General features: G+C 40.4%; 1 protein-coding gene across 1 annotated transcript in view; it reads left to right on the top strand.

The window, feature by feature from the left end:
* The window catches only part of FSHR (follicle stimulating hormone receptor), a 157744-nt gene that overhangs the window by 118188 nt on the left and 26520 nt on the right, over nucleotides 1-13036 (top strand). The gene's annotated exons all lie outside the window — the stretch shown is intronic.

Consider the following 13036-nt stretch of genomic DNA (forward strand, 5'->3'; position numbering starts at 1 on the left):
CCATCAAGTCACATCAATGTGTTCCGGTCTTGATATTCTTCTTTCCAGGGAAATCTGCATTTTTAAAAGAGGAGCCTGAAAAAGGCAATGCTACATTCAAGAACTGATAATGACACACGTCCAGGGATGGGGGCTCTGAAAGGGAAAGAAAATTCCCTACAGGATCCACTCAAATAACATATAGGTAACCATCTACTCTACCCTCTTAGAGTCTCTGAATTATACTTTCACAGGATACACCTTCTTATAACATAGGTATATCGTCACTTCATTAATTTTGAAATGTGGTCTTTCTCATCAACAGAAATCAGATGTAAGGACAAGTCTAGAGAGGGCTCTGAGAAAAAGGAGTCTCAGATTGGCTGTGTGAGGCCCACCCGATTTCATCCTCATTGCCAGTATCACTCCAGGCCACAATGGATGAATCCCTTTAAGTCTGCGTTTCTTCCCCCGCAAAATGGAAGTAACAGAATATGCTTCAACAGGCTATTCAGATGAGGGAAATGGACTCTACACCCCCTAAGATCTCTCCTAGCCCCCAAGAACTTGGTGCCCAACTGTAGACTTCCTGAATCTGGGGCTCCCAGTGTCACTGCCTGTCCTGAGTTCAGCATATTCAGACCCAGCATAAAGGGCCTTGTGTGGAAGGAGAAAGTCCGGCCGCAAGACAGGAAGATCCAGCACCTCGGAGACCACTTTATTTCCCAGATCAGGCTCCTCCTCCCCTGCGTTCAAGCAGATGCTTTCAATGCTGAGATCCTGCCATTGCATTAAAAAACTTAAACCAGCTGTAAATTACTCTAAGCACAGCAGCTCCACTCCTGGAGCTAAAGGAAAGTGATAGGATGCATTCCTGCCACATAAGTCCCTCTCGATGAGTACAGCCAGCCTCAGCAGAGCCTGAGAGGTGCTAGATGTGGAGGTGAGGCTTCCGCAGCAGGAGCACCCAGCAGTCATTGGAGCTGGCCTGGGAGGGACACATCCCTGGTCAGGCCTGCCTCAGTCACAGACCGGGGGAGAGGTGGCTAAGTAGCCAGACTATGAAGGGGCATCAGGTGAAGCTCCAGCCCACCCCCCGCCATACCCCCTGTGGAAAAGAAACTGTTGGTTCTTTTTCCACAACTACAGCCTCAGCGTTAGGAGGTTTAAAGGGTATTTTTGTCCTTACAGATCCTTTTAGATTTGCAATTATCCCTGGGAGAGGCCACACATTAAGAGATTACAGCTAACCCTGGAACTATCTGTAGGCCCTGGGCAGAGATGGGCCACAGGAGGCTGGGCAGTGTGGTGGGCAGCAGAGGCAGGCAGGGCAAGGAGAGGAGGGAAGATGTCGCCCCAGTAAACTCTAGTTGCCAGATTCTGTGCCACTCCAGAGTGGGGACCAGGTTTTCTTCACGGTTACATCCCCAGGGCATGGCACAAAAAAGGGGTTCAACTATTCTTTGTTGTTGTTTTGTTGTTGTTTTTCCTTTAGAGGATCCGGGCTATTATCCAGCCCTGTCATGCACCCCATACTCAGCTCACTGTCATATTTGACGAGAGACCCATTTTCCCCTTGCTGCCTTCATTCATCTCATCTCCTTTATCCTGCCCAATGTGTGTTATGTGAACACAGGCATGTTCCAGCAGATTGGCCCCACTGCTGCCGGGCTCTTGGCTCGTCCATCTGGGAGGATTCTGTCTCCCCCAGGAGCACAGCTACAGAAGGAATGCAGTCCAGGGGACACCCCAGTCAGCCAGATCAACTGGTTCAGGACTGGGGAGCAATGACATGGCAGGAGATGTCACCTAACTCCACTGACCTCTAATCCAGAGCAAAGACTATGTCCAATTCATCTCTGAGCCCTCCCCACCCCCGCAGAGCACAGGGTGCACACACAGTAGGCCCTTCATGAAAATGTGGGCCTGGGTTTGAACCTTCTATTTGAGTAGTGGAAGGGAAGCAGCTGCTGTTTTCAAAGAAATATCTTGGGGCGTTACAGAGTGTGAACACTGAAGTGACAGACGTCCTAAGGAAGAATATTTTCATCTCCTGCAGATATTACACAAATGTTCTGCTGCAGTGTAATCATGAGCTCACCCTCAGCAAACACCCCACACATAATGTCTAGTTCAAGAGGCGATGAGCTCCTCCCTCCCCAGTTTGGGATTCAAAGATAGCAGTGCCAGGAAAAGGGAGCGGGATGTTTGGGGGACATGCAAAGAAGAAATAAGATGACCTCTCTCACAATGCTCACCCAGCAGTCTCTCTGCACAAAGGGCCAAATTACAGGTGCCACCAGGACACAGACTCACTGGGCAAGACACAAGGAACAGTTGTCTTTATAGGAGAGCCACACACCCAGCTGCCAGCCCTGGTCTGGCTTGTGAGAACTGATAAGCAAGTAACCAGGCTTCTCTGGGCCTCAAGTAAGGTGGAGAGAAAAAGAGTGGACACGTCTCCTTTAAAAGGTTGTAAGGAAGGGAGAAGATGAGACAGAATGTGGTAACACTTTCCAAGTTCAAGAGAGCAAACAAGTGGAAGCACTGCTCCTTGTATGAGGCATTGCTGGTTGATCCAGGGGTGGGTAACAGGAATCCTAATTTAGAAAGCGTTTTCACTTGGCTTAAACTTGTGTAAGTCATGGTCTGGATGGTCCATTGAAATGCTTTAGGCAAATTTGATTTAGGGAGGGGTTGCTGCCAGTTGCGTGTCTAGAATAAGGGGTCTATCATTTTTTGCCAAAGCATATTTCCTAGAGGCCAAGGCTCAGAATTTAAACTTGAACTTGAACTTCTTTTTCTATCTTCTATTGGTTTCCCGTGACATATTAGGTTGGTGCAAAAGTTATTGCGGTTTACAAGGTTAAAAATGATTGCAAAAACTGCAATAACTTTTGCACCAACCTAATAGAATTTGTGCTTAATGTCTTTCTCTAAATTTTTTTTTTTACATTTTTAATTACATTTTTAGTCTTATAGATAAAATGCACTCCTTCCTCCTAGCCACTTGGGGAGAAGTTAGTTATCCAATGATGAAAAGGAAGAAGAGTGGACTACACTTAATTAATATATTTGAAAAGACGTTTTACCTTATGACACTCACTGATATTGAGATTTCTGTTAACTATAGATCTTTATGGACTGGGAATTTACATCTCTACATGCACCATTATAAAAGATGCGAACATAACTTTTCTGAATCAATCAATACAAATTTGGTTACGTGTAGAATCACAGTCTTGGAGTTAGACGAGAGTGTGTCTAAGAAGCTATGGTACACCAAACAGGGACTTAAATTTAAGATTAGGGACCCTGGATTTGAGTGCCTTCCTTCTCACTAGCTGATTGATACTGAGCAGTTCACTTAAGCCTTTTCAGAGCCTCAGTTTCTCTTTCTGTAACATGATTTTGTGTAAGGAATTACATGAGGCAGTAAGAGAACCTTGATTCCTGCCTCCTCAGTCTCAGGCCTTCACCACTAAAACTATTTAACTCATATTCAGCCTAAAATGGCTGAAGAGGCCAGTGGAAATTGAACCACAGTTCACTTGACAAAGCATGCCCTTCCCCAATGTGGTTCTGTTTTTCTGTACAGTAGACTTTCTGATTTATACTGTGGTAGAGGAACAGAGGGTGCCAACTAATAGAATACTCTGCCTAAGAGAGAGTTTGCCAACCATGTCCTAAAGAGTAACAGCATTTTCAGAGAAATAGCATAAATCAGCATAAGTATTTTAGCTTCTAGTTGGGCTTTCAAGGTTGAACTAGGGAACACCAAACCCAAGAGATACTCTGCAATAAAGCAGGAGTTCAAAGTCAGTGTGTTTGGGGAAAGCCAGCACACTATTTTCTAATCTCGGACATTTACAATGAATAATATCATGGCAAGGTTCTGAGAATCTTGCAGAAAGAACTGCTTAATCATATTAATCTAGCATTTCCCAAACTTATTTAACATTGCATCCTTTCATTTGTAAATGAAGCATTTATATCATCTAGAAGTGGTGTTGCTAAAGAAATGCTCAAAGTTTCTAAGTAGGAAGGCATTTTAGAGGTCACATAGCTTGACCCCCCGCCCCCTCCAATTCTACACCCAATTCCAACAGATGGGTTTTCCCCCTATATATTCAAGCAATTCTCAGATACCAGCTGGTGTCCTACAATTCAACTCTGATTCTATATACCTGGACATAGCATCAGATCCCCCAGATTAAAGGCTTAGGCCTATAAGATTGCCTACCCTTCAGACACCAATTTCAAGTCCAGGTTCTTATCTGTACTTCTCACTAACCGGCTAAAGATTGGAGGTTCCAATGACCCCGCCTTGGTTTCAGTTAATTTGCTACAGCAACTCACAGAACTCAGGGAAACATCTTGCTTACTAGATTACTGGCTTACAAAAGGCTGTAACTCAGGGAAAGCCAGAGAGAAGAGATGCATAGAGCAAAGGATGAGGAAAGGGTTCAGAGCTTCCATGCCCCCTCTAAGCACGCCACTCTCCCCAAATCTCCACATGTTTACTAACCTGGAAGTTCTGTGCCAGGAAGGGGGACAAAGACCAAACATACATTTCTTACTATAAAATCACAGTATCACACCCCTCATGAAGAAACCCTTCCACACAGTTAGACACATTTCCAGATGTAGGGAACCAAGTGCTTAGTGTTACAATCCATTCCTCCATTGGGCAAATTTCATAACGAATGAGAATCAGTCATTATGGTTAGACACAAACTTCAGAGTCAGAAAAGAGTGGATTCAACCTCTAGTTCTTCCCTCATTATGCGTGGCCTTGTGAAAGTTACTGGACCTGTCTCAGCTGAGCCCCCTCCACTCTAATATGAGATGGTAATGACACCTGTCTCCTAAGGTAGAGGAGAGTAATAAATAAAATAATCAATGTTAAGTGCTTGGTGCGGTGCCTGGTGCAAAGGAAGTGTTCAATCAATGTTGACCATTATTATTATTAATCTTATACCTACCTTCCAGAGAAGCGCAGTACAAATCTATTACTGTTTCCACCTGGCAGCCCTTCAGAATCTCAGGCTTCTGTTCACAAGCAAAATATTGTACCTGTTGGACAATATGGTATTGATTGCTCATGCCCATAAGGAAAAAAAATTTTGAGCATATGTCCCAAAATAAGTGTATTTATTTATATGGTAAATACACATACAATGATAGTACCAATGTGTGCATTACAAAATATACACAAAAATACTATTTTAAAGCATGAGATAAAAATGAATTATTACTATGCATTTACATTTACATCTTGTCCTACATACCGTTTTATATGGCACAAAGAGCCTATTTTGCTCTCACTAAATATACCATAATAACAATATTTTGAGGAAGCAATGTCATGGGATGTGCTTCATTATTTGTTAATCCTCAATTTAACATGAAGAAAGCAATTCACAGGTTATGTCAATACTAGATTTCAATGGCTGTCAAAGCTGAGGACAAAACTTCACAAAAATAAATAGATCCAATGAAGACAAGCCTATTAGCTGTACTCCTTGAGTCATCACACTTAGCATTCAATCCTATATTTTTATGCAAGTAGTTTTATGAAATTTACCTAGTTTATTTTCTTCCCTAGCGTCAATCAAATGTTCTTAACAAAAACCTATAAGATGTTGCATTTTTATATTTCTAATGAAAGTATTCAAAACCCAGTAAAATAACTTAAATGGATTAGAAAGTTGTATTTCCTTGGTTTTAAAATATGCACTATGAGAATTTGCATAAATAATCACAGGTATCATTTTCAGAAATAAATGAACCATTTCCATCCCTGTTTTACAAATGCTATCTATAGCATAGATTTTTTTCAAATGCTGTTGTATTTCTCCTCATTATTAATACATCAACTTTCCCTTAAAGAGACAAATCAAATGTGTCTAATTTGAAAATATCTGCTTCGTAGCCTTCTTTGACAGCCATTTGTCTTTACAGAAAAAGTCAACAAATTTGTATTTTTGTAAAACATGTGTAAATCATCTTCAATTTTATTAATCGTTTGTAGTGATTTTCCTTGAGATGACCAACAAACCTCTAGGTGATAAGATGATCAGGACTCAGAGACTAAACAGAATCAGACAGGCAAGAAGGCTGACCCAGGCAGGTTTATCAGAAGCAGCAGGAGGAAATTAGAGAAATGGAGCAGGGAGAAATTGGAGAAAGGGAACAGCAAGAATCTGGGAAATTTAGCTATGGCTTCCAATGGTTCCAACAAGGCACAAGGAGCCTCGGGCAGATAACAAACCAGTCCACTGAGGCATCATGGAGCTCCCACAGGGATAACAGAGAGCTCAACATGGGAACAGTATTTAAGTACCCAGGAGAAGTGGGTGAAAGCAAGACGTGGTCCTAGGGGAACAGGGATATCAGGCCGGGACTCAGTTATGACAAGTGAAATACAAGGCTGGGGCATGTCCAGTAACAGGCCCTGGATATCATGCTAAGGTTTCCTGCAAAGCAAATCTTATCATTTCCCTGGAAGATAAAGAATCTGAGTCTTAGAGACTTCAACTAACCCTTTCAGGCCATACGTCTTAAAAAGTGGGATAGTCAGGACTTGAACTCCTCTAGCACCAGAGCTGCTAGTTTTGAAGCTATGCTGCATGCCACAAGAATCGGACCAGAGCCCAATTGTTAAACCAGAATATTAGGTCAAAACAGAATCTGCAGCCAGGCTAATAGGGCTGAGCTATTCAAAATCCCACCCTTGGGCTCCTTAAATTTCACCTGATTGCTAAAGAGTCTGGTTTCCATGGAGAGTGAGAGATATTTGAGCTGAATATGAGTTAAATAGTTCTAGTGGTGAAGGCCTGAGACTGAGGAGGCAGGAATCGAGGTTCTCCTACTGCCTCATGTAATTCCTTACACAAAATCATTTTACAGAAAGAGAAACTGAGGCTCTGAAAAGGTGAGTGAACTGCTCAGTATCAATCAGCTAGTGAGAAGGAAGGCACTCAAATCCAGGGTCCCTAATCTTAAATTTAAGTCCCTGTTTGGTGTACCGTAGCTTCTTAGACACACTCTCGTCTAACTCCAAGACTGATTCTACACCTAACCAAATTTGTATTGATTGATTCAGAAAAGTTATGTTCGCATCTTTTATAATGGTGCATGTAGAGATGTAAATTCCCAGTCCATAAAGATCTGTAGTTAACAGAAATCTCAATATCAGTGAGCATCATAAGGTAAAACATCTTTTCAAATATATTAATTAGTGTAGTCCACTCTTCCTCCTTTTCATCACTGAATAACTAACTTCTCCCCGAGTGGCTATGAGGAAGGAGTGCATTTTATCTAACAGACTAAAAATGTAATTAAAAATGTAAAAAAAAAAAATTTATTGAAAGACATTAAGCACAAATTCTATTAGGTTGGTGCAAAAGTTATTGCAGTTTTTGCAATCATTTTTAACCTTTTAAACCGCAATAACTTTTGCACCAACCTAATAGATCATGGGAAACCAATAGAAGATAGAAAAAGAAGTTCAAGTTTAAACTCTGAGTCTTGGCCTCTAGGAAATATGCTTTGGCAAAAATGATAGACCCCTTAATCTAGACACACAACTGGCAGCATCCCCTCCCTAAATCAAATTTGCCTAAAGCATTTCAATGGACCATCCAGACCATGACATTAACTATGTTTCTTCCTCACCTCACAAACTAAAAGAGAGCTGGTTTGCACAGTCTCACAGTTGATCACTTCCTGCCAGGGTGGATTTGGTGTATTGTCTTGTTAGGTGGCAGGACATAGTGGGACTGGCTCCCCGCCACTGAAGCAACCTCAGTTTATCCTGATAGGAGAGGTGCCCATTTTCATTGTTGTAACCAAAGGACCAGGAACAGTCAGGCATGAACGGTGTCAACACCTGCTCAAAATGTGCAACTGGGGCAGCCGGTTAGCTCAGTTGGTTAGAACACAGTGCTCTTAACAACAAGGTTGCCGATTCAATCCCCACATGGGCCACTGTGAGCTGTGCCTCCCACAACTAGATTGAAACAACTACTTGACTTGGAGCTAACGGGTCCTGGAAAAACACACTTAAATAAATTAATAATTTAAAAAAAAAATGTGTAACTGGCTGAGAGGGGAGAACCATGAGCTAGTTACTTTTCTCTAGAAGATTCATTCACAGAACTTAAATTTGCTGACATTTTACCCTCAGGCCTTTACTATTTTTTAAGATAAACAGCAGTTGGGTGAATCAAAATAATTTTGCAGCAGTTATTTGACTAAAGCAAACCCACTGAGACACAGAGCTCCTAGCTGATCACCCACTTACCCACTTCTAGCCTCCATTAGACATGACTTCATTGATCAAATGGGAAAAATGAATTGAAAACTAAGAGTTCATCTGAACTCCATTTCCTGAGTTATCTTGGGGTTTGGGAGAGTCTCAGGTATAGAGTTATCACCAATAACCCATCTCACTACATAGTCACTAGATCTTTTAAAGTGTCTTAAACTCAGCACTACTGGAATAATTTTAGCCATCTTTGCTCTGTGTTTTCTTTCCCATAAAGACCAATGATTTCAAAGTGCATATGTCGACGTTGATATCCCATTTAAGTATAGTGATTTTGGAAGCTCGTGCTATTGATATTAAATAGTATACGTGTACCTTTCTCATTGACAATCACGAACTCTTCCCTCCAATTATATAAATTCTTAGGTGTGAGTAACACAGGTAGTGAATGATTCCTTGTTTTTGCTCACCTCTTGACAGCACATAGCACATTGCCTAGCCTGATAAATACCAAACACATTATATGTGCCAACCTCTGTGCCACCATTGAGTTTTCAGGAAAAACATGATTTCTGCCCTCATACCATTCTCAATCTGATTGAAGAGACAGACATTGAATAAATAAGTACACACAAAATAATGTCTAGTTCAGAATTTGATGAGTGCTAAAAACCAAAAGTGCTGAAAAGGATATGATTATACTGGGCATCACAGGGACGTTACTTTAGATTGGCAGTCAGGAAGCTCTTCTCGAAAGAAATTACATTTGCAACTGAACCCTGAAGTGTGAATTGATGTTGGTCAAGTGAGGAGTGTATGATGAGCCTTCCAAACAGCGCATGTGCAAATGCTATGTTCTTCTCTAAGGAAGTTCTTCACTAAGGAAGAGCTCAGTGTATCTGAGGAACTGAGGGAAAGCCACTAGTGAAGTGTGTTGTGGGAATGGCATGAGATAAAGGTGCACAAGTAGGCAGTAGGGAGCATAAATTTTATTATGGGAAAGAACTAAAGAAAAGCAGAACACTAAACCAATCCGATTTACACTTTTTTAAAAGAATGCTTTGTGTGCTGTATGGAGAATGGATTTGAAAATGAAAATATTAAATGTGTGGAAAGCAGGAGACTATTGCAGAAATCTAGAGGAAAGACAATGGTGTCTTGTTCTAGAATGGTGTCAGTAGAGAGAGAAGAAACTGTATGGAAACAAGAAATATTTTGAAGTGGAATTTAAGAGGACTGTGAGATGGATTGGATGTTGGGGAGAGAAGGCAAAGCAGCCAAGTTTAACTGTCACATTTCTAACAAATAATTGATAGATGAGAGTGCTATTTATGAGGAAATGTTGAGGAGGAGCAGTATATTAGAAGTAATGGGGGGAATAGGTTTAGACATGTTATGTTATGTTTTGTTGTGTTATGTTATGTTATGTTGTTATGTTATGTTAAATGACTGTTATGTTATGTTAAAATGTTGTGTTAATGAGACATTCAGAAGGGTGTGTGAAGTAAACTTTAGAGACAGTCCAGAGAGGTCAGAGTTGTCACCATATTGATAGTACTTAAAGCTGTGGGAAAAGAGATCTCCCTAGCAAGACTATAGGGGGGGAAAAAAGGCAAAAAGCTCAGAGTACATAGAGGAGGGGGAGTCAACAACCATAACAACAACAAAAACTAAAAAAGAGTAACAGAGAAAGAGGAGGAATAAGAGAAAAATGCAATACCACAAAAACTAATAGAAGAGAGAGACTGGCAAAGAGCACTGAATTCTCCTGAAAGATCTTTAAAAATGAGAATTTAAATTGTTCATTAGATTTATTAGTTATGGGTTGGTGAATTCTGGGCATGACAAAAGTAGTTTTGGTGGAGAGATAAAGGATGAAAACAAATAGGCAGAGGTTGAAGACAAAAGGGATATGAGAAAATGAAGATAGTACATGCAGACAACTCTTTCTAGAAACTTTACTGTAAAAGAAGGAAGAGAAACAGCTGGGCTGCAACTGGAGACAGATTTGGAGTAAAAGGAGATAACAACCATTAGTGAATCTATGTAAAATGTGAAATTCAGTGCAAGTTGGTATCTGTCTTAGCCTAGGTTCTCCAAAATATGTCTGAGTAAGGACTAAATATAATTAGTTTATTTTTACACCCAAGCTCAAAGAAAGAGGTTGGATGACTAAGAGGAAGAGAACAAGGAAAGATGGAAAGCTATGTCAAGAATGTATTACCAACTGATCACCACCAGTAAATTGGGGCTCAATCATGTTGTTTCCCCTCTAAGGTGTCATTTAGAATATATTCAGAATTGCTCACCCAAGGGATGAGAGGAGTGCACCACTAATCAAGAGTTGCCCTATGGAGAGCTAACTCCCTTGAACTACCCACCTTGCACATGCCTCAGAATGGTTGAGCAGATTCCTGTAAATGTCCCACTCACAAGTGGCAGAGAAGTCCAGAACAGAAAATGAGAGACACCAGTATAGCTGAGGCTGGGGTCTGCCAAGTTAAATCTATATGTAGCTGGTTATTAGAGTAAAAGACAGTAACAGCTAAAGTAAAAGATGGACCAACAGGATGTGAGGCAGGACACTGAGGTGTCTGATACAATGTCTACCTTGATATACGCCCACTCCACATCCTTTCCAGTCTAAAGATATGCTATAGCCTGCGTCTAGTTTATGCCAGATTTGGCATGTTTGTTCTCCCGATCCCTGGCCTCCAGACCTCCCCGCCTCTGTTTAAGATTAAGGACTCCAAATAGAAGTGATACCTGACTGTTAACTAAATAAATTAACTAAATATGCATTTTGATACATTCTTGGTGACAGAAACAAGAAATGTTTTACAAACATCAAGCAATTAACCCAATATATTAAGAATATATACTGCATTCCAAATCTGCACACAGCAGTATAGATTGTCAGAGAATATTAAGTATGGTTCTTGCTTTGCTGTCTTATTAAGGGAATATTGCATAGACCCATGAGAAGAGACCTAAAATATAGAAAGCTGGATATGATTAAGTAACAAATGTGGAATAGGACTGTCAAGCTAGTAGATATTCAGTCACGGCAATGTTTCTGTTGGCAATGAGTAGCATCTCAGAGGTGATGGAGAGAATCCATGAAAGCTATGTGTTCTGGATGACACTTCAAATTCCAAAGATTAACAGAAGCTCTCTCTGGGAAGTAAAACTAGATATGGTTTTTACTTTCTTCTGTAGATGTTTCCACATTTTACATAAAACCCACAATAAATGTGTATTACTTTTATATTCAAAGAATGTTTTTTAACATAACCAAAGGATGTAGAGCAACTAGAACTCTCATACATTGCTGGTGGAAATGCAAAATGTATCCACTTAGGAAAATAGTTTGCACACTCAAATAAACTTAAACATACACTTACCATACTACCCAGAAATCCCACTTACAGGTATTTACCCAAGAGAAATAAAAATGTCTTCTGTCTCTTTCTCTCTCTCTCTCTCTCTCTCTCTCTCTCTCTCTCTGTCTCTCTGTCTCTCTGTCTCTCTCTCTCTCAGTACAAAAATGTTTAAGGCAGCTTTTTTCTATAATCACAAAAACTGGAAACAACCTATGGGTCCTTCAACTGGTGAATGAATAAACTGTGGTACAGTCATACAAAGGAATACTATTTAGCAATAAAAACAATGAACTACTGAAACACACAAGAACATGGAAGAATCTCAAGTGCATCATACTGTGTGAAAGAAGCCAGATTCAAAAAGTTGCGTAATATATGATTGCACTGATAAGACATCTTGGAAAAGGCAAAATTATAGGAACAGAAACTGACCAGTTGTTGCTACAGATAGGAGGTAAAAGGAAAGGTTAACTACAAAGAAGCAACACAATGTAGTTTGGAGGGTAATGGAACCGTTCTGTATTTTCAGTGTTCTGGTAGCTACACAGCTGTATGTGTTTGTCTTAACTCAGATCTCTACATCAAATAGAGTTAATTTTTCTATGTGTAAAATTTTAAAAATAAATAACACAACAAGCCCTCAAAAAAAGTGTGTTAATAGCTCCTTCCCCCAAATAAAAAACAAAGGGTGACATCTCAAGGGCAGTTGAAGTACTTAAGCAAACAAAGCATCGACAAAGATGGGTTCTATGTGAATAATTTGGAATCAATAGAAAAAATAATTGAGAACCATTACATTACACAGAACCCATAGGCAGAATTCCCTGACTCCCTGAATATAAAAGCAGAGAACAAGACACCAAAGGCTACTCTAAAATCATAAACCCAAAAGGATACATAATCCTTCACAATGATGAGTGTGCCAGTGAAAGTTCTTTAAACTACAAGCAATCACAACCAACTCTGGCGTTGGTCAACCACACACAGAAATAGTGAACATATTGGGAAGATGCTGAGTAACTCACAAGAGTGAGGGAAATGCTCAAGAACAGTATGTCAGGCAGCTCTCATGTGCCACTTTCTTCACCACTACTGGGGCAGCCAGTTCCACCCAAATTTCAACCAGCTAATGCAGGTGTAACCAGACAGCACCTAACTTGGCCTTGTATACTACTCATTTCCTATCCTAGGGATTTCTCAATACTACTCTTAGAGGTGTCCAGCAGGAATTTACTGGGTACTCACAAGTGTGCAAAGCAGAAGTGAAGAGTTAGTACCATGGGGACACATTTGACCAACAGAAAATAGTATTCAATGGATAAATGCCCCTTTTCAGAGTAACAGTTCTGAGACCCACTTTGAAAATGTCCCAAATCAAGTCCTTAGCATTAAGTACCAATCA

This window comes from Rhinolophus sinicus, chromosome 2 (genome assembly GCF_057876585.1).
Source record: "Rhinolophus sinicus isolate RSI-liver-muscle chromosome 2, RSI-T2T, whole genome shotgun sequence".
Lineage (NCBI taxonomy): Eukaryota > Metazoa > Chordata > Mammalia > Chiroptera > Rhinolophidae > Rhinolophus > Rhinolophus sinicus.